The sequence below is a fragment of the Eublepharis macularius genome, chromosome 1 (genome assembly GCF_028583425.1).
Source record: "Eublepharis macularius isolate TG4126 chromosome 1, MPM_Emac_v1.0, whole genome shotgun sequence".
Classification (NCBI taxonomy): domain Eukaryota; kingdom Metazoa; phylum Chordata; class Lepidosauria; order Squamata; family Eublepharidae; genus Eublepharis; species Eublepharis macularius.
In genome coordinates this window covers 231,289,353-231,315,084 of record NC_072790.1, presented here as the reverse complement: position 1 = coordinate 231,315,084, position 25,732 = coordinate 231,289,353, and the positions used below count along the sequence as shown (strand labels likewise).

Here is a 25,732-nt window from a genome sequence, read left to right as displayed (position 1 = left end):
GTTCTGAATGGCAGAGGAGCAAATAATCAACAAAAAGTTGTGACCCGATCAGTATTTTGAAGTCTTGCTTTCTTTACTGTAGGATAGAGATGAAAGAAATTGATGTTCCCCTTCCATGCCCTTAGAGATAAGAGGCTATTTGGGTCATATGAGGGCAAGAGGCTGCCAGGGGACCAGGGCCGTTTCCACACTACTCACCTTCATCCAGAACGGGGCGCAACGTCACGAAGAAACCGCGGAAGATAGCGTCTTCTCGCGCGAGTTTTGTGCAACGTCGCGCAAAACTCGCACGAGAAGTTGCTATCTTCCCCGGTTTTTTTCGTGATGTTGCGTCCCGTTCTGGATGAAGGTGAGTAGTGTGGAAATGGCCATAGTATGCACGTTGTCAAGTTTTGGAGAAACTCAGTTTCCCCCTGGCTTCCAACATCCATGGCTTTCACGTATGGGCCAGATTAGAATGTGGTGGGGATTGGGGGGGTGTGCAGAGCTAGTCGGGGAGACGGGGAGAGGAGTCAAGCTGGAATGTGGTGGGGACAAGTGTGTGAGTGCATATTCACATATGCATGCATATATGCTTGTGTGCATGTGCAAACCCAGTCGCCAGAGTTTCAGGGACTAAGTGCAGAGACTGGCTGGAATCTGCTACCTGAAAATCTTCAGATCTTTGTGAAGGCTCAGGGATCTCTGTTCCTCCTTGTATATGAAGAGGGAGAGCTCTGACTCTCAAAAGCTCATACCCTGAAAATCTTCTTGGTTTCTAAGGTGCTCAGATCCTGCTGTTTCTTCAACAGACCAACATGGCTACCCACCTAAAACTATAAACAGGAGAGTTTCATATCTGTATATTCCTTGCCCCATAATTTATATCTTTGTTTCATTGCTCTTTCTGTAAAGTGTTTGCATTGTTGCTGTCTGTAATGATATTGTGGCACGCGGAACACTAGGAAGGCTGTTTTTTTTCCTTTTAAATTTAATAAAGGTTCTTGGTTTTGTGTAATGTACATTCTGCCGTTCAAAAAATCAATACGAGGAAAGATCATTTTTTAAAAAACCAATCCAGCTCTAGAAGTACGGGCATTCAGGTTCATTTCAGAGAAATGGGGTCGCAATCATAGGTGCGACGTGGAAGGTATTTGGATTTGAAGAGCAAATTGGCCCGCTGAAACAAGGCTATTAATTTGATCCTGACCTTGCAGGAGGAAAGAGCCAAAGCACTGAGAGAGAAGTGAACGGCCCAAGGTCACTCAGAGAACTTCTTGGTGGCAGGGGGATCGGAACTCAGATCTCTCTGGTCTTTGACACTCACACACACACTCTGTCTCTCTCTCTCAACAGTGAAGGATGGTCCCTGTGCCATTAATGGTCTTTATCACTTACATATAAACATCAGTGTGCAAGAGGGGCTTGTGCTCTTGATATTCAATGTGGGAGATGGAGCAGAAGTGTAAGGGGAATTGGGCTGGGGGGAAATATGTGTGTTTAGGCTTTGTTCCAGTAGGGGAATGAGAATTTGGGAGGGGTACAAAAATGATTAACAGGAATATGGGGGTTTGATGTGGAATTTGAAAGGACTGGGGGGAGTATCAGCATCATATAAAGCATGGTTTTTCAATGGTCTTTACTCACCCGAGTAGCTACTGTCCTGATTTTTGCCTTGAGGTTGAGTGGGATTGGGGAGGAATGCTTGAGTTGCAGAAGTATGCTGCCTTGAATGCCTTAGAGGAACTCTGTGATCTTTTTTTAAAAAATAGGTGATTTAATTAAAATTATTAATTAAATAAAAGGAGACCGCCTCTGAACAAGTGTGGGATATCAGTGGCGATTGATTAAAACCCGCATTATTTTTTCTATCCATTAAATGTGCTTGTTTTGCTTCCTACCACTGCTCAAACTGCCCTTACGTAAATATTGCTCCTGCAGTAGGGACCCCTTCCCAGGATCAGCATTTTATGTGGCATTTTGGGCTACAGTGGGTGGCAAGAAAGTCATGTTCTGAGAACGGAAATCCCTCTGTCCGTGAAAACACATCAATGCGTCCAGCCTGTGATGGGATTTGCATGATCTTGTGTGGAAACAGCAGGGTAAATGAAGCCCTGGCTGTTATTTCATTAATTACTTAGAGAATTACAGTCTCTATCTTTCTCTCTGTGTGTGCAGCAGACACAGAAAGAGCGTGTGCTGGCAGAAAGGACATTTTAAGAAATAACATGCATGCCCTGCTTGGAAAAAGTCTCCACCTTTGGGGTCTTTAGCAAAAACCCCACAGAAAAATGGTGTGATCTGCCTGGGAAGTGTTAATTGCTCTTATGTAGCACCAACGGGGCCAAGTAGCGCCAAATCTAGTGGAGTGCTTTAGCTCTTGTGCTTGCACCCTGTACAAGAGCTGTGCGTGCTTCCCGTGATCAATGCACACCTTGTATTTCTGGGTCGATACCTTCTAAGGGACAACATACAGCTGCCTTGTCTGCCCACATCTAATGGAGCTTCCTGGAGAGAGGCTGTGGGTCAGAGACGTGGTCTCCATCCTGCTTCCTTGACAGCCGCAGGACGCTTGCTTCCTTTTTTGGCCTTTTATTTTCTCAAATCAGTCTTGGTGAGCTAGGATGAATGCCTCAGGGCTTTGTGTGCTGGGATTTTGTGGAAATGCTGGAAAAACACAGGATGCGGCATTGTGTGCAAAGGACCACGCTTCCTGAGAATTTCTGCTTTCATTGAAAATTGGGGAGGGGGGCGCAGAGGAAGGGAGAAGTTTCTAGGCTTTATGGGTGTTGTCATAAGTTAAGAGTTGTATGGATGATTCCTGGTGAAATCACAGGAGACAAGGACAGAATAGGATTTCCAGGGGTGGGTTTAACACTTCAGAGCAGATGGGGTTAACAGAACGGCCTGCCTGAGGAGGCCAGGAGAGCCCCCCCCCCGCTTTCCGCAAATGAGGCAAAACCAAATTATTCAAAAAGGTTTTTTTACTCAGGAGGGATGTATTGTAGGGAGGGGATCTCAGATGATCCGCTAAGGAGTTAGGAACCGTAGACTTCACCACTATGTTGTATTGGATTCTTGCTAATGCTGTGTCTTTGTGAACTTGTATCTATTTACCCTATGGCATTGTTTATGGAAATGTTCTTGATATTGACTGTACTAATCTCATACTGTGTAATCTGCCTTGAGTCTCAGTGAGAAAGGCGGACTATAAATGATCCAAATAAATAAATAAAATCATAATTGACTAGCTTGTTGTAAAAAGCCCCAAACTCCCTAGCTGTTCCTTGTAGGGAAAGTAGCTGATATCTCTTGATCATTTTGATTACCCTTTCCCCCACACCTTTTCCAGCACTACAATATCCTTTTATGACACAACCACAAAAAAGTCAAAGTATACAACTGAGAGTTAAAGTTGGGAACATTTAAAGTCACAGAACTAGGCCAGTGTGGGAAAACTGCAGTTCCAGTTAACATTCACAAACCGCCTGCTCTCTGGCAATACTGCAGTTTTCACTTGCCCTCTGAACATTGCAACTACAGATGAGCATGAATTGGAAAAACAAACAAACCATGTGTTTCATCGCATTTCACGAACCACGAACTTTCACAAACTTGCCCCGGTTCGTGAACCGGTTTGTTTGGTTCGTAAAAACGTCACATTCATGTCAGCAAATTGTCACTTCCGGGCCAGCAGAAGGCCACTTCTGGGCCAGCAGAAGGTCTGTAGAAAGTCCATCCCCTGTTGCCTAGGAAACTGATTGATCAGTGCCAGGCTGTCTGCAGTGACGAACCGAAAAACGAACCAGCCTAACGGTTCATCAGAAATGGGCTCTGACGAACTGCTGGTTCACAAACCACAAACCGGCCTGGTTCGTCACGAACTTTGGTCTGTATTTCGGTTCGTGCCCATCTCTAGTTGCAACATCAAAGGCCAAGTGGACTTTTCTGGGGAGGAAACCCTAAAGTCTCAGTGCCACTGCTGAAAAGGCCCCACTGCATATGCTTTGCAAATCCACACTTGATAGTAGAAGCGCACACAATAGAACTTCTCTATGGACTGTCTTAGATTCTTGGTATGTTCATATGCAGGAAAGCAAGCCTTGATGCATTCTCAACACAGGCCATTGCGAGTGTTAGAGGTCAAAATCAGCTTTCGAACTGGGCTTGGAAATTTACTGGACGTCAGTATAAGTGTTGCAATGATAGCATGGTGTGGTCCATGTAACCTAAGCTGCTTCGGTGACCCTTACGGGGGCAGAAAGGCTGGGTATAAATTCTGTAAAATAATTTTTTAAAAAAAAAAAATTTAAAATAAACATTCTCACTTTTCACAATTGGTTAGATGTAGCCTGCTTTGTAAGCCTATATTATAATGTGGTGGAAAAATATGCACATGTACCTTTTGTAGTGGGTTCATATATTGCCTTCTCTTCCTATTTACCAGCAACAGATTGTATTTTTCTGTTCCTGGTAAATCACTGTCCCTGTTTTTGCCTTTAGGGGATGTCTTATTAAGACTTTGTTAACACAAGTTGTTAGCATTGTCGTTCTTCGAAGTTTAGTTGCCTCCCTATGGATGTTCGAAGTCAAATCTCCATGATGGATGCATCTTGTCTCTAGCGCATATTCACGTCAATGCATGTGCATGAGCACAATGCAGCACACAGACTATTTCACACGTGGCAGCAGCTGAGAAAGATTTCCAATATATTGTGGCACATGTGGGTTGTCAAAATGTATCTTGAACCCAAAGAAGCAGGCGGCAGCACCCTCCTGACTCAGAGGAGAGTTTCTTAGCGAGTCGTTTGTATACAGCAAGTCCAGCATTTAGTATAAGAGTGTGGGAGGAAGTGAAAGGGCTCGGGCAGCATCACTAATTGGAGAGTCACGAGTACATCCCTATGTTGAAATGTTGGCAGGTGTGCCGGTGTATGTGTGTGTTTGTCCCTTTGTGCCACAAGAATGCAAAAAAATGGGAGGATATATGATAACTGGCAAAAGAATTCACCTTTCCGAGAATCTCTGTTATCCTTTGAAATGCAAAGCATGTTTCTAGTCGATGTATTGTCGAAGGCTTTCACGGCCGGAGAACGATGGTTGTTGGGGGTTTTCCGGGCTGTATTGCCGTGGTCTTGGCATTGTAGTTCCTGACGTTTCGCCAGCAGCTGTGGCTGGCATCTTCAGAGGTGTAGCACCAAAAGACAGAGATCTCTCAGTGTCACAGTGTGGAAAAGATGTAGGTCATTGACACACTGTGACACTGAGAGATCTCTGTCTTTTGGTGCTACACCTCTGAAGATGCCAGCCACAGCTGCTGGCGAAACGTCAGGAACTACAATGCCAAGACCACGGCAATACAGCCCGGAAAACCCCCAACAACCATGTTTCTAGTCCTTAGAGCTGTAATCATGTGCTTCATATCATATGGGGAGTGCCTGCTGAAGTCTCCGGATGCCCCCATGGGGTTGTTTGAATAAGACTTTCGGCAGTTGCGGGCTGCGTAACTAACGTTCTCCCCCTTCCTAGTTTTGGATCAGTTTTGGAAAGTCAGTTAAAAAGTTGCAATCTGAGTTATGCCAAATGTGAGAAATGCTGCGAGTGAAGCAGATCTGCATGCTTTAATGCAGTCTCCAGAATCCCAGCATTTTCGTGGTGCAGAATGGCAGTGCAGGCAGCCTGAGGTTTGTGCGTCAGAGTACAAAGTGCTCGGCAAGACTCAGCCCCGGGGGGAGGGGGACCCACGCCAAAGGATTTTCCAGTCTGAAATGTCAAGATCACTTTGGTGTCTGTCCTGCCAGAGCAGGGGGGGGGTGGCCAAATTCCTCAGTCCCTCTTTGCACATACACACCCTCGCACTTCTCTTTCCAGTGATGGCCACGGCTTCTTTTGGCCGCAAAGGAAGTGAACCCTTGTGGCTGGTGCTTGGGCAGCTGTTTCTAAGCAGCCACCCAACCCTCCCCCCACCCTCCATGCCGCCACCGCACATGCTTAACACCCCCCCCCTTCCCGGTGAGTTTTGCATCTGTTCCTGCCCTTTAGCCAGGCTTACGGTTTCTGCTTGTCATCCCAGGACAGTGTTTGGGCAAAGGAACAGATCGGCTGAATGGTGAATAGGGAAAAAACCTGAGGGGGGTGGGGGCCGAGGCTGCCACGGTCCTTGGGGGCTGTCGCTGCCCATGACATTTTAGGGACATTTGTTCAGGCGGTGGCTCAGAGAGTGTGTGAGGGCACAGAAGTCTTTCTCCTCGCCTGCCAGCCTCTCACACTCCCCGTTTCCTTTCTGACATCCAGGGCTGTGTATACGTGGAAAAGGACGCGGCCATCCTGTCTCCCGTAAGTACAGCTTCACTCTTTCCACTGGAGAGTTAAAATTAGCAACTCTTCGTCTTTTTTTTCTCCCCCTTCTAAAGGACAGACATTGCTTGAACAGAACCCAACAACTGCAGAGGGTTGTTTCTTTTTAAAGAAACGGATGGCGTTATGGTTTTGGAACTGGTACCAAAATGGCCCGGCCCAGCTCCCCAGATTAGATCGCAGAGGGGAAAACCTTGGAATGCAACCAGGGACTTCAAGCTGCCATTGGGCCGTGCTTCTTTATTGTACTGTTTTCCTGTTGGTATTAATACTCGTTCCGTTTTTTTTTTTTTTTGGAATTCCCAAAATAGATACTGGAGGCGTGTTGGTGGGGGTAGGGTTTGTTTTCCTGCATATGCTATTCTGAGTCAGTTGTTAGATCAGGGGAAACTCCTCGAGGAAAGATTTTTGAGAACTCTTAAACTTGCAGGATTCTGTCTCGGTTCAAATTCCCGACCCGCTTCTTGCCTTGCTAGATCAGACCACTCGTCTATCTTGTCCCATTTCCAGCAGTGGCTTCTGGAAAGCCCTCAGATAAAACAAGTGACTTCCCCCCCCCCGGATGTTTTCTAGTTGGCCCCTGGCATTGTAAGGTGTACTGCTTCTAAACATGGAGGTTCCGTTGGTGCATCATGGCTAATAGCCGTTGGTAGAACTTTCCATTTTCGTGAATCCGTCTAGTCTCTCTTTTAATGCCATCTAAACTTGCGGCCATCACTTGTTGCTATGGCAATGAATTCCATGTGTTAATTGAGCATTGTGCGAAGACGTACTTTGGGCTGTCCTGAATCTATTCTGCTACAAAACCAGTCAAACATTTTGTGCCACTTCAAAGGCGAATACATTTCCAGTGGCATGAACTTTCGCTGGACAGATGTCACGTGGTTGAGTGTGTGCTGCAATACCCTTCGTCATGGTGTAGCGGTTAGAAAACCAGACTAGGATCTGGGCAACTGGAAGACTCTGTTTCAGAGCTCAACTTTATCATGGAAACTCTGCGCAGCCCTGGGCCAGTGGCTCCCTTTCAGCCAAATCTATCACTTAGGGAGGTTGTTGGGATGGTAAAATGGAGGAGGGGAAAGGGGCTTGTAATACGAGTTTTGGGTCTCTCCATTGAGGAGTATGCAGAAGGCAGAGAAGAGCTGACGATATTGGTTAGACTCTGCGTTTATGTGTATGTTGTGTGTAAAGTCTTCACAACAGTGATCTCATTGACACGAGTATAGTGGGGTATTGCAAACTTTTGTCTCTGAATTAACAGGGGCTTCATGTTTTGAATAATAATAAAAAAATGATAGAAGTTCCTTTTAAATAGTCCCTGTGTATGTAAGAAAATGAGTCTGTAAAACCATATGCATAGATGCATACCGTCCTCCTGCGTCTTCAACGGGTGAGATGTAACCTGGATCTGAGTTATATCCTGACTTGGACCAGGTCGCGCTGTTGGTGCTTGGTCTTTGTGAAAACAGTGCAATCTTAAGTCGAGTCAACAGTCTTAAGGGGGTAGTTTTGCTGGAGAACACTGTAGGAGGTTGATAAAAGGCAGGTCAGAGGTGGTGGAAGACCCTTCCCACCAGACCCCCAAACAATGTATCCTCTCAGTAACCTCTCCTTTTGATTTTGCTTGGTTGTTTTTCATTGTTGCTACCAAACAACCTGAGACTTTCTGTGCAAGTGAGCAGGAAGTAAACTTTTGCCATGGCCCACCTTGTTATTACCAGCACTTTAATGAAGCTGTTTACCAGGATTCCTTTGCGGTCGTCTTCCTCTTGACACCTTTTTTTTTCTTCTTCTTTCAAAATGGGTTTGGGTTTCATTTGGGTAAGTGAGGTTGGGGGGTTGCGGAGAGGAAACAGATGCATCAAGAGGTGGCGTTTTTTTTTTTTTTTGCAAACAAAAGAGAGGTATGATTTTGTAAGGGGCAGTGAGGGATGGGGGTGTTGGAGGTGGTTGAGGTATCTGCAAGATTCTGCACCCAAGGTTATGTTTTTTCTGAGCCTGCTCTGGGATTTGGGGCCATGGGCCCTTTTATGCCGCAAGAAGTGGGGTGTTGAAGTTGAATTCCCTTGCATGTAGAAGGTCCGATGCTCTTTACCCTGGTGGCAGTGGCTTTCCTAAGCAGAGTGCTTTTTTAGCCCTGCTTTAAAAGAGGATTCGATTCATGGAGGATAGGCCTATCAGTGGCTACTAGCCACGGTGACTAAAGGGAACCTCCACGTTCAGAGGAAGTAAACCTCCAAATACCAGTGCCAGGAGGCAACATCAAGGGAGGACCTCAGCCTCTAGGCTCTGTGGTTGGCCCTCCAGAGTAACTGGTTGGTGAATACCTAAGGGGAGAAAAAGGGAGGGGGGGGTAGAATCCAAAGAAAACTAGGTAACCAAAAAAGTTAAAATGAGGAAAAGGAAAAAAATGTAGTATGTATTAAAGAATTTTTTTTGTTTTCTGGCATTGACCTTGGCACTTATATATCCTAATTTTTTTTTTCTTTTTCTCTTTTCAACCATTTTGGTTATCCTGGTGACTGTGTTGAGACAGGGTACTGGACTTAGAGATTCCATCCCCCTGGTGGGGACGGGGGATCCCCTCCTCCCACCTTTTGCCCTCTACCACTGCTTACCTGGACAATGGGGGGAAAGGCAGGGAACGGGCCTCCGGGTGTGCTCCTGGGGGCTGGTGTGACGACATCACTGATGTCTCATGCTGCCCCGAGAGCGCTCCTGCGCTTTGCAGCAGTGCGATTTGGGCCCCAAACAGGCCAAATTATGCCCATTGGGGGACCAAATCGGCACACAGCGCAGTGTGCGTGTGCTCCCAGCCTTGTGTGATGAGCAACCCGGAGCATCAGGACGGTAAGTGCTGGGTTCCCCCCTCCTGGCAGGAGGGTAAGGTGGCCTGGCAACCCTAACTGGACTCTATGGACCACTTGTCTGATCCAGTAGGGTTCTTCCTATGTTCTTACATGACTTTTTGGTTGCAGATGCCAACCTGGGCCTTCCTTCGCGGGTTTGCTCCATTGCTGAGATATTATTCCTTCCAGCTGGCCTTGGGTCTCCAGAACTTCAGACATGGCACAGTCTTTCCCAGCACTGCTGACTGAAACCCACTAACTGGAGACTAAATGTTGGGGGCTTTCTACCATTGAGCTCTAATGTGTCTTCAGGCCTTTTGGGATGCTCTGTGCAGGGTAAAAATGGTGGTACTTTGGGGGCATTAGCCGTATCCCAAAGTCTTTGGAGCAAGCCCAGTTGATGTGGAATTGTGACATACATGCAGCTTCAGATACATACACCAAGGAGAGTCATGTCCTGTGATTTCTGTGGCTTCTGGGTTATTTGCAGGCTCGGGAGTAGATTTCTCTCCCCCCCACCAGCTCTTTTGCACAACCTCATCTTGCAATGAGTACTGGGCCAGGCCTGCAAATAGCGTATATGTATTTTTTTAAAAAATTCATTTGTGTCTGTGCAGAATTTATTCCTTCTGAGTGAGCGGCTGCAGCTGATCACCAGCTGTCCTAATTTTTGTTTTGTGTTTTCAGCTGCTGTTTGAGAGCCAGCAACAGATTCCGTCGTATACACAAAGGGCTGCTTTGCAACCGGTCTGGTGGTGAGGGATCCTGCAGGCCCCAGGAGAGCTAGGAAAGGTGTCCCGATTGGCTGAGGAGCCACCTCGCTCACAATGGCTCCCCCCCCCACCCTGCTGGTCCTTGTTCATCCCTGCTCGCTGGTTTTAGCTTTCAGTTAAGGCTGTTTCTTCTTCTTTTTAATAGGATGTTATTGGTGCAGCCCGTTTAGCTTGACTGAGCCAGTAACCTTAGCCAAAGGATAAAACAGTGACAGACAGTGGCTGCTTGATCTTGGGAAGGAGAGGGCTGTGACCCTGATTTATGGGCCTGAGTCCCTTCTTGTTGCTTCTTGTGTGTCTTTTATATTCTCCTTTAGAGTAAACTTGTATTTTATTTTGCTGCAACAGCCTAACACAGCTACCCCACTGCCCTATAGAATGTCTGGAATGTGGCAGGGTGTCATTCACGCAGCACCGCTAGGAGACGGAGCGCACAGTTTTGCCTTCTGCTCTGGATTCCCAGTTCAGGCTCTTTTAGAGATGCGGATAATTTTCCATTCCCTTTCCACTTCAGCCCCCCAACATTTGTTTTCAGGGGAAAGAAAAGTCTATGGTTTTCTTGCAATTCTAGATTCGTCTCTAAATTCTGCTGACCTAGCTTTGCTGATCCATGCTACCATAACCTCCAGGTTGGGCTACTATAGCACTCTTTATATGCGACTGTTTTGAAAACCACTTGGAAGTAGGGTTGCCCACCTCCTGATGGGGCCTGGAGAGCTCACAGAATCACCGTGGGTCTCCAGACCATGGAGATCAGTATCCCTGGAGAAAATAGCTGCTTTTGAAGGTGCACTCTATAGTATTATACTCTGCAAAGGGCCCTCCCCTCCTAAGCCCTGCTGTCCCCAGGCTCCACCCTCAAAATCTCCAGGAATTTCACAACCCAGAGCTGGCAACCCCATCCAGGCCCAATTCATCAGCCTGCTTATTACCTTTAAACAGGGTTGCCAGCCTCCAGGTAGTGGCTGGAGATCTCCCGGAATTACAAGTGGTCTCCAGGCCACAGAGATCAGTTCACCTGGAGAAAATGGCTACTTTGGGGGGGGGGGGGCTCTATGGAATTATGCCATGCCAAGGTCTTTTCCCTCCCCAAACCCCACTTTCTCCAGGTTTCCCCCTCCAGATCTCCAGGATTCCCCAACTTGGCCCTGGCAACCCTACCTTTGAAGCCCTTCATGGCCTCATACTACACTGCATCTGCTTGTATTCTTCTTTGCACCAGTCATGTTCAGTGGACAGCCTTCAGCTTAAGGTGCCCTGCCTTAGGATTGTACCTATGACTACAGTGAGATCCTGGTGTTTTTCCATAGTGGGCCCATTAGAATGGCCTGCAAGAGTGGGTGTGAAGGGCACCTTGCCGTTTAGGAAGGCATGTAAGGCAGTTTTATTCCAGGCTGCTTTTGGTGGAGTGTGAATGGATTCAGCGAATTTGGTTGTGCTTGCACAACTCCTGTGCTTTTTAATTTTTGACAGCTTTTAAATTTGTAGTTGAGGGTGCATTTTAGTCTGTTTTTAATTTCGGTAATTGGACCGCTTATAATTTGTGTCCTTGCAACCTCGTTGCTGCATTGCTAGCTAGCTGCCTTGTGTCCAAGGAGATAAGGTGGTGTACAACTGTTTAAAATAAGTATGCTTTGGGTGAGGTTGATACCACCTCCTCACAAATATGTGGATTCCCCATCTCGTTCACGAAAATCCTTGTGCAGTCTCCCCCTTCTGGAACATTTTTTTTAAAAAAAAAATGTGACACCAGTAAGGCAAAAAGCATTTCCTTGTGCGACTTAGCATTTTTACAGAAACTCATTTAAACTAGGCTGCTCTCTGAGCAAAAAAGCAGCTCTGTGTTGCTTAGCTAGTATGCCAGAGAACGGTAGCCTGTGAGGGTGTTGGGCTGGCATGCTTATAAACCTGTTTTGCATGGACGGCAGCTCAGTTTAAACAAGATGCTGTTCCCGGGGCAAAGTCCCCCCAGGTAAGGACTAGCGTCATCTCAGCATCACCTGGATTCAAAAGATCTAGGCCTAAATATTGGACGATGTCCTTCCCAGCTGAAATGGATAAGGCCTTTCTTTATTCAGGTTTTTGGCTTTGAAATGTAACCAGTTTCAGATGATGTGCCGGTCTCTGCTTTGCTGGTTGAGCTCTTGTCTGATGGCGCATACAAAACTCAGCGCCCCCTTCCTCACCTTTTAATGGGTATCAAGACAGCAGCATCGGTATCCCCCTGCAGCTCTCGTCTAGTAGACTGTCTTCATCCATTCTGCATCAGTTTGTGAAGTTGCACCTGTGAAGTTGCAGCTCGTTGGTCAACGTAGCTTAGCATTGTCTCCTAGGGCAGGCAGTAGCTCTCCAGGTTTCTCAGGTTGTTTCCAAAACCCTTTTAACTGGAAATGCTAGGATTTCAACCTGGGATTTTCAGCATGTGGAGCATATAATCTACTGCTGGGTCCATCCCTACAACATTGCATCAGATCCTCGATGGAGTTCTAAAGTTTCTGGAAGTTTTGAAGCTGGGGGAGGGGGAATGGAAATTTGGGGGGAATTTAGCTAGAAGTGATATGGGTAGTGTCTTACCAACCCTAATCTATTTTAGTGCTTAAACAACAAAAAATGCATCACTTACAATTTAATTAACGCATGAAATTATGTTATTGGCATATTTGTGAAGTTGAACATATAACTATTTTAATTTTCAGAAAGCAAAAATGTTAACATATCCAGTATTTAATTTAATTTTTTTTAAACTTCATTTATACCTTTCCTTTCTCCCCAATGTGGACCTAAAGCATTTTACATCATAGAATAGAATCATAGAATCGTAGAGTTGGAAGGGGCCATACAGACCATCTAGTCCAACCCCCTGCCCAGTGCAGGATCAGCCTAAAGCATCTCTGACAAGTATTCATCCAGCCTCTTCTTGAAAACTGCCAGTGAGGGGGAGCTCACCACCTCCCTAGGCAGCTGATTCCAATTTTGAACTACTCTGACCGTGAAAAAGTTTTTCCTAATATCCAGCCGGTACCTTTGTGCATGTAGTTTTAGCCCATTGCTTCGCATCCTACCCTCTGCTGCCAACTGGAACAGCTCTTTGCCCTTCTCCAAATGACAGCCTTTCAAATATTTAAAGAGAGCAATCATGACCCCCCTCAACCGCCTCTTCTCCAAACTAAACATTCCCAAGGCCCTCAGCGTTACCTCGTAGGGCTCAGTCTCCAGACCCCTGATCATTCTCCTCGCTCCCATTTTTTCCTCACAATAAACCTTGTGAGGAAAGAGCAAGAGTCCTATAAGACTAACAAAATTTGTGGTAGGGTATGAGCTTTCATGAGTCACAGCTTGCTTGTTCAGACACTCATGAAAGCTCATAACCCTACCATAAATTTTAGTCTTATAGATGCTGCTGGATTTTTGCTCTTTCCTACTGCCGCAGAGAGACTAACACAGCTGCACATCTTGATCTATCACCTTGTGAGGTAGGTTAGGCTGAGAGTTCGTGACCAGCTCAAGGTCACCCAGAAACCTTCCATGGCAAAGTGGGGAATCAAACCCGGGCTGCCCGGGTCCTAGTCTGTCACTCTAGCCCAGGGCTTTTTTTCTGGGAAAAAGAGGTGGTGGAACTCAGCGGGTTGCCAGCACAGGGGGCAACTCTTGGCGGGAGGTGGTGCCCCTGGTACCACATGTGCGTGCACAAAGCGCACGCATGCTCCCAGGGCCAATGATGTCACTTTGGGTCAGCTGGAACAAAGGGGGAGTTTTCGCCCTTGGCGGAAATGGTCACATGGCTCGTGACTCCACCCCCTGATCTCCAGACAGAGGGGAGTTTAGATTGCCCTCCGCGCTGCTGGAATGGCACGGAGGGCAATCTAAACTCCCCTCTGTCTGGAGATCAGGGGGCAGGGCCACCAGCCATGTGACCATTTTCAAGAGGTTCCGGAACTCCGTTCCACCGCGTTCCAGCTGAAAAAAAGCCCTGCTCTAGTCACTACATCACATTGGCTCTCACCATAAGCATTGGGGAGAAAGCTGCAAACATACTCTCTCAGCACACGTATCTTAGTTTTTGCTTTTGAGAGGTAGAGTAAATAAAAACTGAAAATAGAAAACACACATTTTGTCATAAACAAGAGAAAAAGTATTATTTAGGCAGAAACAATCAGATACAGTCACAATGTGACTAGGAATGTATTTGGATATTGAATTAAACTTTGTAACATTGAAATCACTGAATTCAACGGCATATTAGAATCGTATATGCTGCAGCATATTAGCTATGGATCAAATTTAAACAATAAACATATAATACATTGCGTACATTTACAGCATGCACAAGCATTACGTTCTCCCATGCTGTGGATTTTTACACAGAAATATTCATAACTCACATTTTGAGTGAGTAAAATCAGTTGTAGAGTGTTTAATCACTTACAAAGAAAACATTTTGTAGGAGTTTTTCTTAGTGCTTTCCAAAACCTCCAAATTTCTGCTGGAAAAATTGAGAAAAACTTTGGGAAGTGGGAAGAGGAAGACCCCCCCCCCAGGGTTGCCAGCCCCAAGTTGGGAAATTCCTGGAGATCTGGGGGTGGGGGGTGAAACCTGGAGAAAGTGGGGTTTGGGGAGGGAAAGGACCTTGGCATGGCATAATTCCATAGAGTCCACCCCCCAAAGTAGCCATTTTCTCCAGGTGAACTGATCTCTGTGGCCTGGAGACAAGTTGTAATTCCGGGAGATCTCCAGCCACTACCTGGAGGATGGCAACCCTACCCCCCTAGTCTTCACATCTTTAGTCTTAGAAGCAACAAGGAAAGCAAATAGAGGCTTGAAACTTAGTAGTGATATGGAAGTCCCACTTTATATTTGGAAAAGTTTGCCCTGTACTTCAGAGAGTTGGCAAAGGGGTTGGGCCTTTGTTTACGTTTTTAAAAGGAGCGGTTTTCTGGGCCTTGGGTGAGAACTGCACATATGCTAGATGCATCTGTTTCCCTCTCAGCAGTTTCAGATAGAGCTGCTCCCTGAAAGGTGATGACTTGAATGGCCTTTTCGACGTAGGTTCAATGCTATGGGCTCAGTGCTATTGGAAAGTGAGTTTTTCCCCTGCTTTCCTACAGCATTGTGGAACATTTGTACGTCTAATGGGATTCCCTGGCTTTTCTCAGATCTTTCTCAATCCTACTTTGCTGTGACGTTTCGGGAAAAATCACAATAAAGCCTGGATGACGGTTGTGGGGGATGGGAAAGTTTGAATTTTCATGCCCACATGGCAGCCATTTTCCCTGACACTATCCCCATGGTAGCCATTTCCTTCCTCCTGTCAGCTGCGTAGGGGGGAGGTTGTTAAAAAAAGACAAATGAATATCATTATATCTATATAACATTATACTGATATTTGTAGCAGAATTCTCTGAATTCCCAGCTTTCATTTTTGTATAAAGTAAGTCTCCAGCCCCTTCTGTTGCAGAGATGTAAGGGGAAAGGCATTTCTCTACAGTCAAAGGGGCTGGAAACTTACCTTTTCTTTAAAATGAAAGCTGAGATTCATAGAACTTGTTGTGTGTATATTGGCATAACATTATATTGATTTACTGATAGCCTATTTTTTTAAATTAAAAAGCCCCAGTGGCCCTGGAGAGAGGGAGGGCTGCTGTTTGGGGCATGGGGCAGGGAAACCGACCATGTGGAGGCCACTGTAGCCACTGTGCTCTATCAGCCACTGCACCAGCAATGGGGAAACCACACAAGCCTGCTGCCCCTGTGTGGAAGATGCCAAGAAATCAGCGCTCACAACATTTTAACAAAGTGTCCTCCCCCCAAAACATGGGGCAAAACTTCACCGTGGGCACAGATTAAGAAAACAAGGATTATCGCTGATAAATAGGGACTGTTGTAGACTGTGACCTCCACTTTTGAAATGTTGATGGAGCAACCCCAGGATGCAGACCCAAAATTTGGCACTGCTGAGACTGGCCAGGACTTAAAAGGGAGGCTGGCACCCATTGCAGTGAGCTGCTTGTATGGAAGGGACAATATTGCCTTTCTAGGCTTAGAGCTGATAGGCCTCGGGGCTTAGTTAGGATGCCTGACTGGGCATTCGGCAAAAGTATTGCCCAGGAATGTAACCATTTCAGGATGGAAGTGAGGGGTTAAATAAAATACGTGAATGCTCAGCTCTAACCAAAACCCCTTGCATGTAGAAAACTAGTCAGTTAGGGAGAAGACATGAGCCTAACCTTATCCCAGTTATGCCGCTTCATATGTGCAAGGAAATTTATTTATTTTACCAGTAAAAAGACTGCACCTCCTAATGCGTGCACGCACACACATATCATCACCCCTGTGTGATATTGGAGAACACAGTCCTGTTCAGGGTGTAAGCTGGGGGGAGCAGAGGTATTCATTTTTCTTTTGGGTAATTTTTTTAATGAGGATAGCTCTCATCTGTCACACCGAACCCTCTCATTACCAAGGATTTGAATATTCCCAGTGATAACAGTGACTGGCGGGTGCCATCTTTGTGCCACAAGCTGGCACTTGGTTATTTCATGCCCTGCAGGGTGCTGAGAGGGGTGTGGGCTGAGGCTGTGAGTTTAATGGTCTCTCTCTCACTTCTCTTCATTCGAATAGAAAGTCATATTTTGTCAGAGGTTGATTGTGGAGACAGAAGTCACCTAGCGCTGCTATCTTTGATTGATAGGGGTGGATGTATCTGTGTTGATTTCTCGGGAGCCAGAAGCGAAGAAGTTCGCTATAGGTGCTCACTCTGTTTCCTGTAAACCTTGTTTATTTTTATTCTCAATTCATTTGGTGGGAGCTGGCCTCACAAAAGTGGAGAAGAAAGTGAATTGTGGCTGTTGTGGGTTTTCCGGGCTGTATTGCCGTGGTCTTGGCATTGTAGTTCCTGACGTTTCGCCAGCAGCTGTGGCTGGCATCTTCAGAGGTGTAGCACCAAAAGACTGTCTTTTGGCCGGAGAACAGCCATTGTTCTCCGGCCGTGAAAGCCTTCGACAATACAAAGTGAATTGTCTTTTAGGTGGTTCTTAGTTCTGACAGATGTGCTTTCGTCTTATGCAAGCCATGGTGTGTATTCAGCCTTCTAGGGAAGAATTCAGGTCTACTCAGAAATCCCATTTTATTCAATGGGATTTACTCCCAAGAAGGAAAATGCATCTGCAATGTTTTATTCAGTGGGGCTTATTTGCAGGAAGGCTTGTTTAGGATTGCAGCCTTAGCCTATCCTATATTCTAGTTGTAAGAACTGAGGCAAGAAATGGATATGAACAGGGCTTTTTTTCTGGGAAAAGAGGTGGTGGAACTCAGTGGGTTGCCCTCGGAGAAAATGGTCACATGGCTGGCGGCCCCGCCCCCTGATCTCCAGACAGAAGGGAGTTTAGATTGCCCTCTGCGCTGCCAGCGGCAGTCTAAACTCCCCTCTGTCTGGAGATCAGGGGGCGGGGCTACCAGCCATGTGACCATTTTCAAGAGGTTCCGGAACTCCGTTCCACCGCGTTCCAGCTGAAAAAAAGCCCTGGATATGAAGAACCAGCATGGTCTAGACTGCTTGACTAAGGTCTAGGAGACCCAGGTTCAAATCCATGCTTTGCTGTGGAAACTTGCTAGGTGACCTTGGGCCGGTCACTCATTCTCAACCTAACCTAGCTCATAGGGTTGTTGTGAGGATAAAAATGGAGAGAAAGATGTAAGTTGCTTCAGGTTTCCACTGAGGAGAAAGGCAGAATATATATGAAATAAATAATTAGAAGCTTTGAGACCATGATAGTACAGTATCAGTGTTAAACACTATTGTTAATTTAGAGGTACAATTAACACACTGTGTGTAGATTAAGCAGGTTCATTCTTCTTGATATATTTTCTGTTTTTAGTTTCACATATTCACGGCATCAAGATGTCCCTACATTAATCTTCCAGAAGCGAAGTTTTGTCTGTAAAAATGTGTCTTATCAAGTTGTTAATTGTTCTCTCTTTTTTAACACTACAATGTCTAGTTTGTCAAAATCAGTCTCTTATAACAGGAATATCTTTTTGTGTTTAGAATTGTGGTTTTAGAATTAGGCACATTTCTGTGAGCCCCAGTCTACACACAGATATTGTTGAGTTGAGAAAAGGAAGAGTAAAGTAACTGGGGCGTTTTAATTTAGAAAAAGACAATGGGTGGGGGAAGAACAGAATAGAGACATAGAAAATTATGAAAGATTGGGGGTGAGAACCATTATGAAGGAGCAGCAAGATGTCAGTTAAGAGTCACCCAGTGGAAATTAAATTACCCAGTACAGGAAGAACAGGTAATGAAAAGTACTTCACCAAAATGCATTATTTCCTTACGGAACTCCCTGCCATGGGATGTACTGATTAGCTACTGGCTTAGATGGCTTTAAAAGGGAATTAGACCAATCCATGTAGGCAGGGCTCATTTCGAGGGGGAACGCACAGGAATGCAGTTCTGGCAGTTCCCCAAAGAGGTCACATGTCAGGTGGCCCCGTCCGCCTGACTCTTGGCCATTTTGGGCCCGTTTTGGCCTGGATTGGGGCTGAAACGGCCTGGATTGGGCCTCTGACGGGTGGTGGATCACTCTCCCGCTCATCAGTGGCCTGATCCTGACAGTTTTGGGCCCCTTTTCAGCCATTTTCAGCCCCTTTTTGCCATTTTGGGCCCAATTTTGGTCCTGAATGGCCAGGATTGGGCCCAAAACAGCCAAAATAGGTGATGTCAGAGAGTGTGGCATATGCAAATCAGTTATACCAATGACACACTTCCGGCAATGGCAAGAGGCGTGGCATATGCTAATGAGTTATGCTAATGTGTTCCTTCAGCTCTTTTTCTATAAAATGACCCCTGCATGTAGGAGAAGAAGTGCTTAGCTATTAGCCGAGAGAGAATTTGGAACCTCCACATTCAGAGACAGTCTACCCTCCTGGTTCTCAAGTGCTAGGGTCAGGGCTTTTTTTCAGGGGGAATGCGGGGGAACGGAGTTCCGGAACCTCTTGAAAATGGTCACATGGCTGGTGGCCCTGCCCCCTGATCTCCAGACAGAGGGGAGTTGAGATTGCCAGCGCAGAGGGCAATCTCAACTCCCCTCTGTCTGGAGATCAGGGGGCGGGGCCACCAGCCATGTGACCATTTTCTCTGAGGGTGACCCACTGAGTTCCACCACCTCTTTTCCCAGAAAAAAAGCCCTGGCTAGGGTTAAAAACAAACAAACAAGGAATGTTGCATTAATGTCTTGCTTGTGAACCCCTTGGAAGCATCTTCATAGCCATTGCTGCAAAACAATCAAGAGTCTGGATGGGCCTAGCAGTGTTTTTATGGCTCTGTGCTGATTGTTCCATGTTTGGAGAGGGGTGTTGTATTGATTTGGCCTTTTCTATATTGAAGCTGGGAAGAATAAGATTCCATAGGCCAGCTGATCCGCTTGTGTAATAAGGCTCAATAGTTTCCTTATTTCTGCTTCAAATTGGTCTTCTCTTTGACGGAACTAGAAGGCCCTCGTTTCCTTGGGAAATTACTTTTCATAATTATTAGCAGGCCTTTGTTTGCCTGGAGACTAAACTCTTTCTCTTTCCCTCTTCTGCGCCCTTCAGCCTGCATTTACATTTTCCTGGCCTTGTGCAGGCTGAGAAAATCCACTCTTTTGGCCTTGCTTTGCTCCAGGCAAGCACTCAACAAGACTCCCCCCCTTCCCAGAATTGCTGATGCCATGTAATCTTGTTGCCTGCTGGCAGCTGCCCCTTTATGCGCAAGAGATGGAATGGCAGAGCTGGCTTGTATTTCTAGACCTTTCGCCTCGCGAGAGCCCACTTCCAGTAAAACCCCTTGTAGGTCACACCGATATGTCAGTGAAGTGTGTTGGAAGGTTTGAAATAATTAATAGCCTTTAAAGAGCTATCCATATTTGAGTATTCAGTGTGCAACTGGTGCAGGTAGAGATGAGGTCCTCAACCTTTTTGAGCCTGTGAGCACCTCTGAAATTCTGACGGGGGTTCTTGGCCAAGCCTTTATGTTAAAACCACAGAGTTTCTTGTGATACCTAGAGAGCTATCCTTTGTCACTGTCTGGGCTGTACCTGGAAGTGATGTAGTAGCAAAATCAGCAACATCTCTGGTTTTTATTTTATTTTTCTCCTGCTGCTGCTCTAAGCAGCATCAGGCAGCAAGGCTTGCTGGAAGGAGGCCTGGCAAGCTTAATTCTAACAGAAACAATAACAACAACATTTGATTTATATACTGCCCTTCAGGACAATTTAACACCCACTCACAGTGGTTTACAAAATATGTTATTATTATCCTCAAAACAATCACCCTGTGAGGTGGGTGGGGCTGAGAGAGCTCTGAGAAGCTGTGACTGACCCAAGGTCACCCAGCTGGCTTCAAGTGGAAGAGTGGGGAATCAAACCTGGTTTCCAGATTAAAGTACCATTGCAAACATATGGCATGTGCAATCCGGGCTAGGCACAATGATGTCACTTCCGGAAGTGATGTTGTCGTGCCCAGCTGTGATTGCGCATGTACAAAATGGTGAGTACTGCGCCCTCCACCGCAGGTTGCTGCGGAGACCTGGGAACCCTGTTATCTGTAAGTACGAATGCACAGGGGGCTGTGACAAATGTGTTGCTGTCCTTGGGAAGGCAAAATCTACTGGCTCCCCTATGGAGTGATAGTGCCCAGTGCTTCCAGCTTAGGAAACTTCACTTTTGAGCATCCTTGTATCATTTCAAACCATGCTATTGGGGCAAGCCCAAGCAAAGCCTTCTGAAGGGGCCCCCTTGCAAATGGGTAAGATCACCAGCGGTGCCTGTTCATGGGCATTCTCTGTTACGGCTTCCTACCTTGTAGAACAGCCTGCCTGAGGAGCTCAGGATAGGGTTGCCACCCCCCTTACCTTCAAACTGGGAAGAGGCTGTCCGGTCAGGGCCCCTTTGTGCATGCACTCCAGGGTGGGTGGCTTCTACTGACATCACATCCGGTTTAAAGCAGAAACGACGGGGGCTCAGCAGGGCCAAATCGGTCTGAAACATAGGCTGATTTGGCCATGCTGAGCCCTGGTTGCTTTCGTTTTAAACAAGAAGTGATGTCATCAGGAGGCCCCAGAGCACGTGTTCGCGTGCCATTTTGTCATGTGCTCTGGAGGCTCCAGCTAGTCTCCTGAGTCCCTTCGGTGGAGGGGGCAACGGGGGGGGCTGGCAACCCTAGGTCAGGAAGGCTCCCATATCTCCTTCTGCAAAAAGGTTCAGGAGGACACTGTTACAAAGGGATTAGTGTTGTTGCATAAGGGACCTGCTCGGGAGGTCGCATCTGAACAGGATAGTATTGTAGTGTGTTGCAATGTCTTTTGTATATGCCGCCTCTCTTTGTAAACCTTCATTACAGCATGTCATGCCTCATACAGTTTTTGTTTCCTTAGACCTTTTTTTGGTTTGAACTGTTTCCTAATTCTGTCGCACTAGTCCTATTGCATTGTTTATTGAAGGTCTTTGCTGGCTGATTTAATTGCTTTTCGTATTTTATAATCCACCTTGAACCTCGAGGAGAAAGGTGGACTATCAATGAAGTTGTTGTTGTAAGCGAAAGGGAGCCTCCATGCTCAGGGGTAGTATGCCAGGTTCCGGGGTGGTGATGTTGCAGATGGAGAATGTGATGCGGAGAGCTCTTTGAAGGATAGTGCATGTTTCCTGAAAACCACAGGTTCACAGAAAGGGGGAAAAAAATCAATCCCTTCTCTTGTGCATCTTTGAGACCACACAGCCCCCGATTAATTGCCCATTTGTTTATGCAGTCAGGGTAGCTAAAATGTAATAAATGGTCCACTTTCCCCAATATCTTCTTTGTGTGTGCAGTGAGCCATTGTGAAGTCAACAGATCATTATTTACTGTTTCAGATTAAATATTCTGGTTGAGGTTTCCAAAGGGAAACCGGGTAAGGAAAGGAAAGCATTGTAACAGAAAGGATCCCCCCTGTTCATCTTTGTTTCCCTCGCCACCTTCTCCCAAAACAAGAGAACAAGACCACCCCCCACCCCCCGAATGTATGTAGTGATGTGAGCTTACTAGCATGTTATGTACAACTTGGAAATTCTCTACATAGATACATAGACAGGGACCTGTCCCTTCCAACTCGTTGCTATGGTACCCGGATTTTCTAATATGCTCAAATGAAGTGTTCCATGTTTAAACTTACCCTCCTCTTCGGGGGCTAGGGTACGGGTTAATAACCATCATCTTCTCCATGGAAAAAATGGGAAAATTAGGAATGATAGTTCAAGAGAACTCCCCACCCCATCCCCTCTTGAGGTCGCACAGTGCTGTGAGAAACCTACGGCTACACGCACTCCAAAAGCTGCCGTATGCTGAGTAAACCCATTGGGTTATCCAGGTTAGTATTTAGTATTATCCATTGGCTCTCTTGGATCTCGGATAAAAGGTCCTATCGACTCCTATCTGATTCTTTTAACTGGAGATGCCGGGGATAGAACCTGAGACCTTATGCATGCAAAGTCAATGCTGTAGCACTGAGCCATGTCCCAGCCCTACAAGTAAAAAAAAAGAATCCTTGCATTAGATTGTTAAAAATAATATTTCTACACTCCTTTTCAGGGCTGATTGTCTGCTCACCTATGTATGAGTTCTACTCCCTGTTATGTGAACAGGCGTGTGACAGATCGCATCTCTGGACCGAGGGTCCATCTTGTCTGAGAGCTAGAAGCTCACAGTGAGGACAAGATGGAGAGATGAACAGCAATGCTAACTCCACAAGTCAGAGCAGAAGACTGGCAGTAGGTGGCCAATCCAGAAGTCCTCCTCCCGTTTGCCAGTCATAGAGGCATCCCTTCTGCTTGGCTTGGTGGGTCTCAAGTTGTGCACAGGTCTAGATTAGAGTACAGAAATCCAGCAAGGATGGATGTGAAAGTGGAAGCTGCTTGAAGACGTCCGAGGCAGCAGCTGTTTGAAGCGAGGGAACGGGAAGGGGGAAAAGGCAAGAGCTGAAAGGGCAAGAAGAGGGGAGCTGAGAGGAAATTAGGGGGGGGGGCTTTCTTTCGGCTACCCAATTTTATTCTTCTTTCCTTTTTTGTTTTTAAAAGTTGCATTAGGGATTGCTCCCCCCTCCCCCAGATGGTGTCTCACTTGGCAAGGCCTGTGGAACTGCAGCTGGCATCCGATATTCTCCAGGGAACGTTTCAATCTGGGTCAGGAATATTATATATGTATCTCTTCTCTCGTCTCTTTCTCTGTCTCTGAAAAAAAAATTCCTCGGGGGACCTGATGGAATCTGTCCTCTTTTTTTTTTTTTTTAATCATTTTGGCTCCCTGCTGGTGGTACCTGTCTGCTGACAGCAGGGTGACCAGGGCTGCCTTCTGCAGGCGGGAGGGCCCAGCCGACAATCCCCAGAGTCAAGGGTCTAGATTGCACCCCGCCTGGCTTTCTTAAAATGGTGTGCTCCATCTCTCAATAACAAGAAGGGGAATCGGATCAGATGGACGGTGCAAGCTGCAAAGCCTCTGGACAGGATAGGGGGAATCGCAGCTTATGGATTTTTGCTCAGGATTTGAGTGGCCACAGTGAAGGGTTTTCCTCCCTTGCTGTCCTTCGGCCAGAGTGAATTTACATGGTCCCTCCAGGCCCTCGCTGAGGGAATCAGCACCTCCGGTTTCTAACATTCCTCCAGCTTGTGCAAAACAGTCTTCCCAGCCGTTTTCATTTAATTCTCTCCTCTTCTTCAAATTTTTTTCCACCCTTCAGAAAGCAAACCCTTCTTCCCCCCTCTTCAATTTGAGGCAATTTATTGGGAGTCGGGTATGAATTACAAGGCGCAGTGCTAACGAGCACCTGCTTGTATGTAATTGACTTGCCTGCTAATTGCTGGGATAATCATACTTTCTGCATAATAGTTTTCGGGGAGCCGATTCTTTGCTGTTTGCCAGTGAGTCGCTTGCCTGGCTCTCAAAGGAACCTGTCAGCCTTGCTTTTTTCTTTACTGCGAGCCAACCACTGAGCCGGTTGCGAGTACTGCCTTGAAAGCCCCGATAATGGCCACTGGCTTGCATAACACAGGTAACACCTTCCTCTGCGAGAGCCCAGCTAGAGAGATCTGCCTTATTTTATTGGTCTGACCAATCAAATAGCCAGGAATAGGGTCTGAAAAGACAGTGAACTGCACCTGGGAGCCTCAGCCCTAGAGTTTATCAATATCAAAGGGGCTGGGGCTGGAGCTCTCCTGGAATTAAAACGGATTTCCAGTCTACAGAGATCCATTTTCTTGAAGTGGCACGTTCTGTGGCCATCACATTCCCTCTGACCTCCCTCCCCAGGCACTGCCTCCAGAACTTCCGGAATTTCCCAGGCTGGATTTAGCAGCCCTGTTGAGCCCTCCAGCTTCTGTCTAGAGCCACCCATCATCTTTCAGGTTGCAACTCACTGGAGATCCTAAGTCACCAGAACTGCCATGCTTACCATGTAACTTGACAGATTCTCTCAGGTGGAGTGCCGCCTTGGCTCCTCCTCCCACAACTCCCCCCTTGCTCCTGCCCATGTCTCTCCCCTCACTCCCGTCTGTATTTTTGAAATCCAAAGGTTGCAACTGTAACTACTTTGGATTCTTTTAGAGGTGAAGATGGCGGAAGTATGGGGGAAGGCCGTCTTTCTGGAAGCCCTAGCATTGTGGGAGCAACTGCTTGGCGAGATTTACTTGTTCATTAGCCCACAGTTATATAAGACATGGTATTAAAAACAATTCTTCACTTGCTGGACCTTTTAATATTTAATTTCTTGTTTTCGTTCTAGTACTTGCAACCTTTTTGCTTGTTGGTTTTGAGCCTCAAATGTTGGAGGGGATTTCTGTGTGTGAGTTCTGTAGAAATGGGAGACCCAACTGAGATAGCCCTATCATTATAAACAGCATAAATTTCACCAGAGCTCTGATTGCATCCCATGCCGTCCCCTTGATAGTATCTCAGCTCTATCAACCTATAGTCATTGTTTCTAGCTCTCCTTGTTAAGATGCTACACTTGAAGAAGATAGAGACAATGTTGTGTCTGTCAAGCTTCTTGCACCAAGGATGTTCGCCTGGCCTTGACCAGGGCTGGAGCCTTCTCAGCTCTGGCTCCGGCCTGGTGGAACGCTCTCCCAGCTGAGATCTGGGCCCTGCGGGGCTTATTACAGTTCCGCCAGACCTGCAAAACGGAGATGTTCCGCCTGGGCTATGAAAATGGTTGAGGGGCTGGTCCCTTGCCTGGTCTGCTCCACTTCCAAGGCCTAACTGAGATCTGTTGTCCCTACCCACAGTGATATGTACTGCAGTTACCACCCTGCCACATCTTAGAGGTCCTTGTTGGACTGTGTTTTATTGTTTTACTGTTTTATATGTTTTTAAGTTAGCCCACTTGTGGGGACGGCGGGACATAAAGCAAATAAATAAATAAATAAAACAAACAAATAAATAAATGTCTTTAATTAGAGCTGTGTCTATTGCTTGTGAAGTTTTGGTTCTTAGAAGAAAGCCAGCAGCAGCTTCTAAAACCCTGCTCTCTGGAAATAGTTTGGCTGTGAATCAGCACTCTGCTGGTTCGAATCCCACTCTTGCCATGAGCTCCCTAGGTGGTCTTGGGTAGGCCACTCCTCTCAACTCCAGCTCTCCAGCTGTATTGTGGGTATGGTGATAATAGCTCTAACTTGTTCGCCGCTCTGGGTGAGGCACTAATCTGCCTAGAAGAGCGGTACATAAGCGCAGTTGTTTTTGTTGTTATTAATACTCCCCTTGTATTTTCTCCAA

The 25,732-nt window shown here is 46.4% G+C and overlaps 1 protein-coding gene across 7 annotated transcripts in view; it reads left to right on the top strand.

Moving 5' to 3' along the window:
* The window catches only part of MEF2D (myocyte enhancer factor 2D), a 172,993-nt gene that overhangs the window by 59,069 nt on the left and 88,192 nt on the right, over positions 1-25,732 (top strand). The window contains exon 1 of one of the 7 annotated variants that reach the window (XM_054995720.1): positions 6,248-6,315. The exons of the other annotated variants lie outside the window; for them this stretch is intronic. The gene's annotated coding sequence lies outside the window, so the exon portion shown is untranslated. Of the gene's footprint in view, positions 1-6,247; positions 6,316-25,732 lie in introns of those variants that run through there. 7 annotated transcript variants of the gene reach the window in all.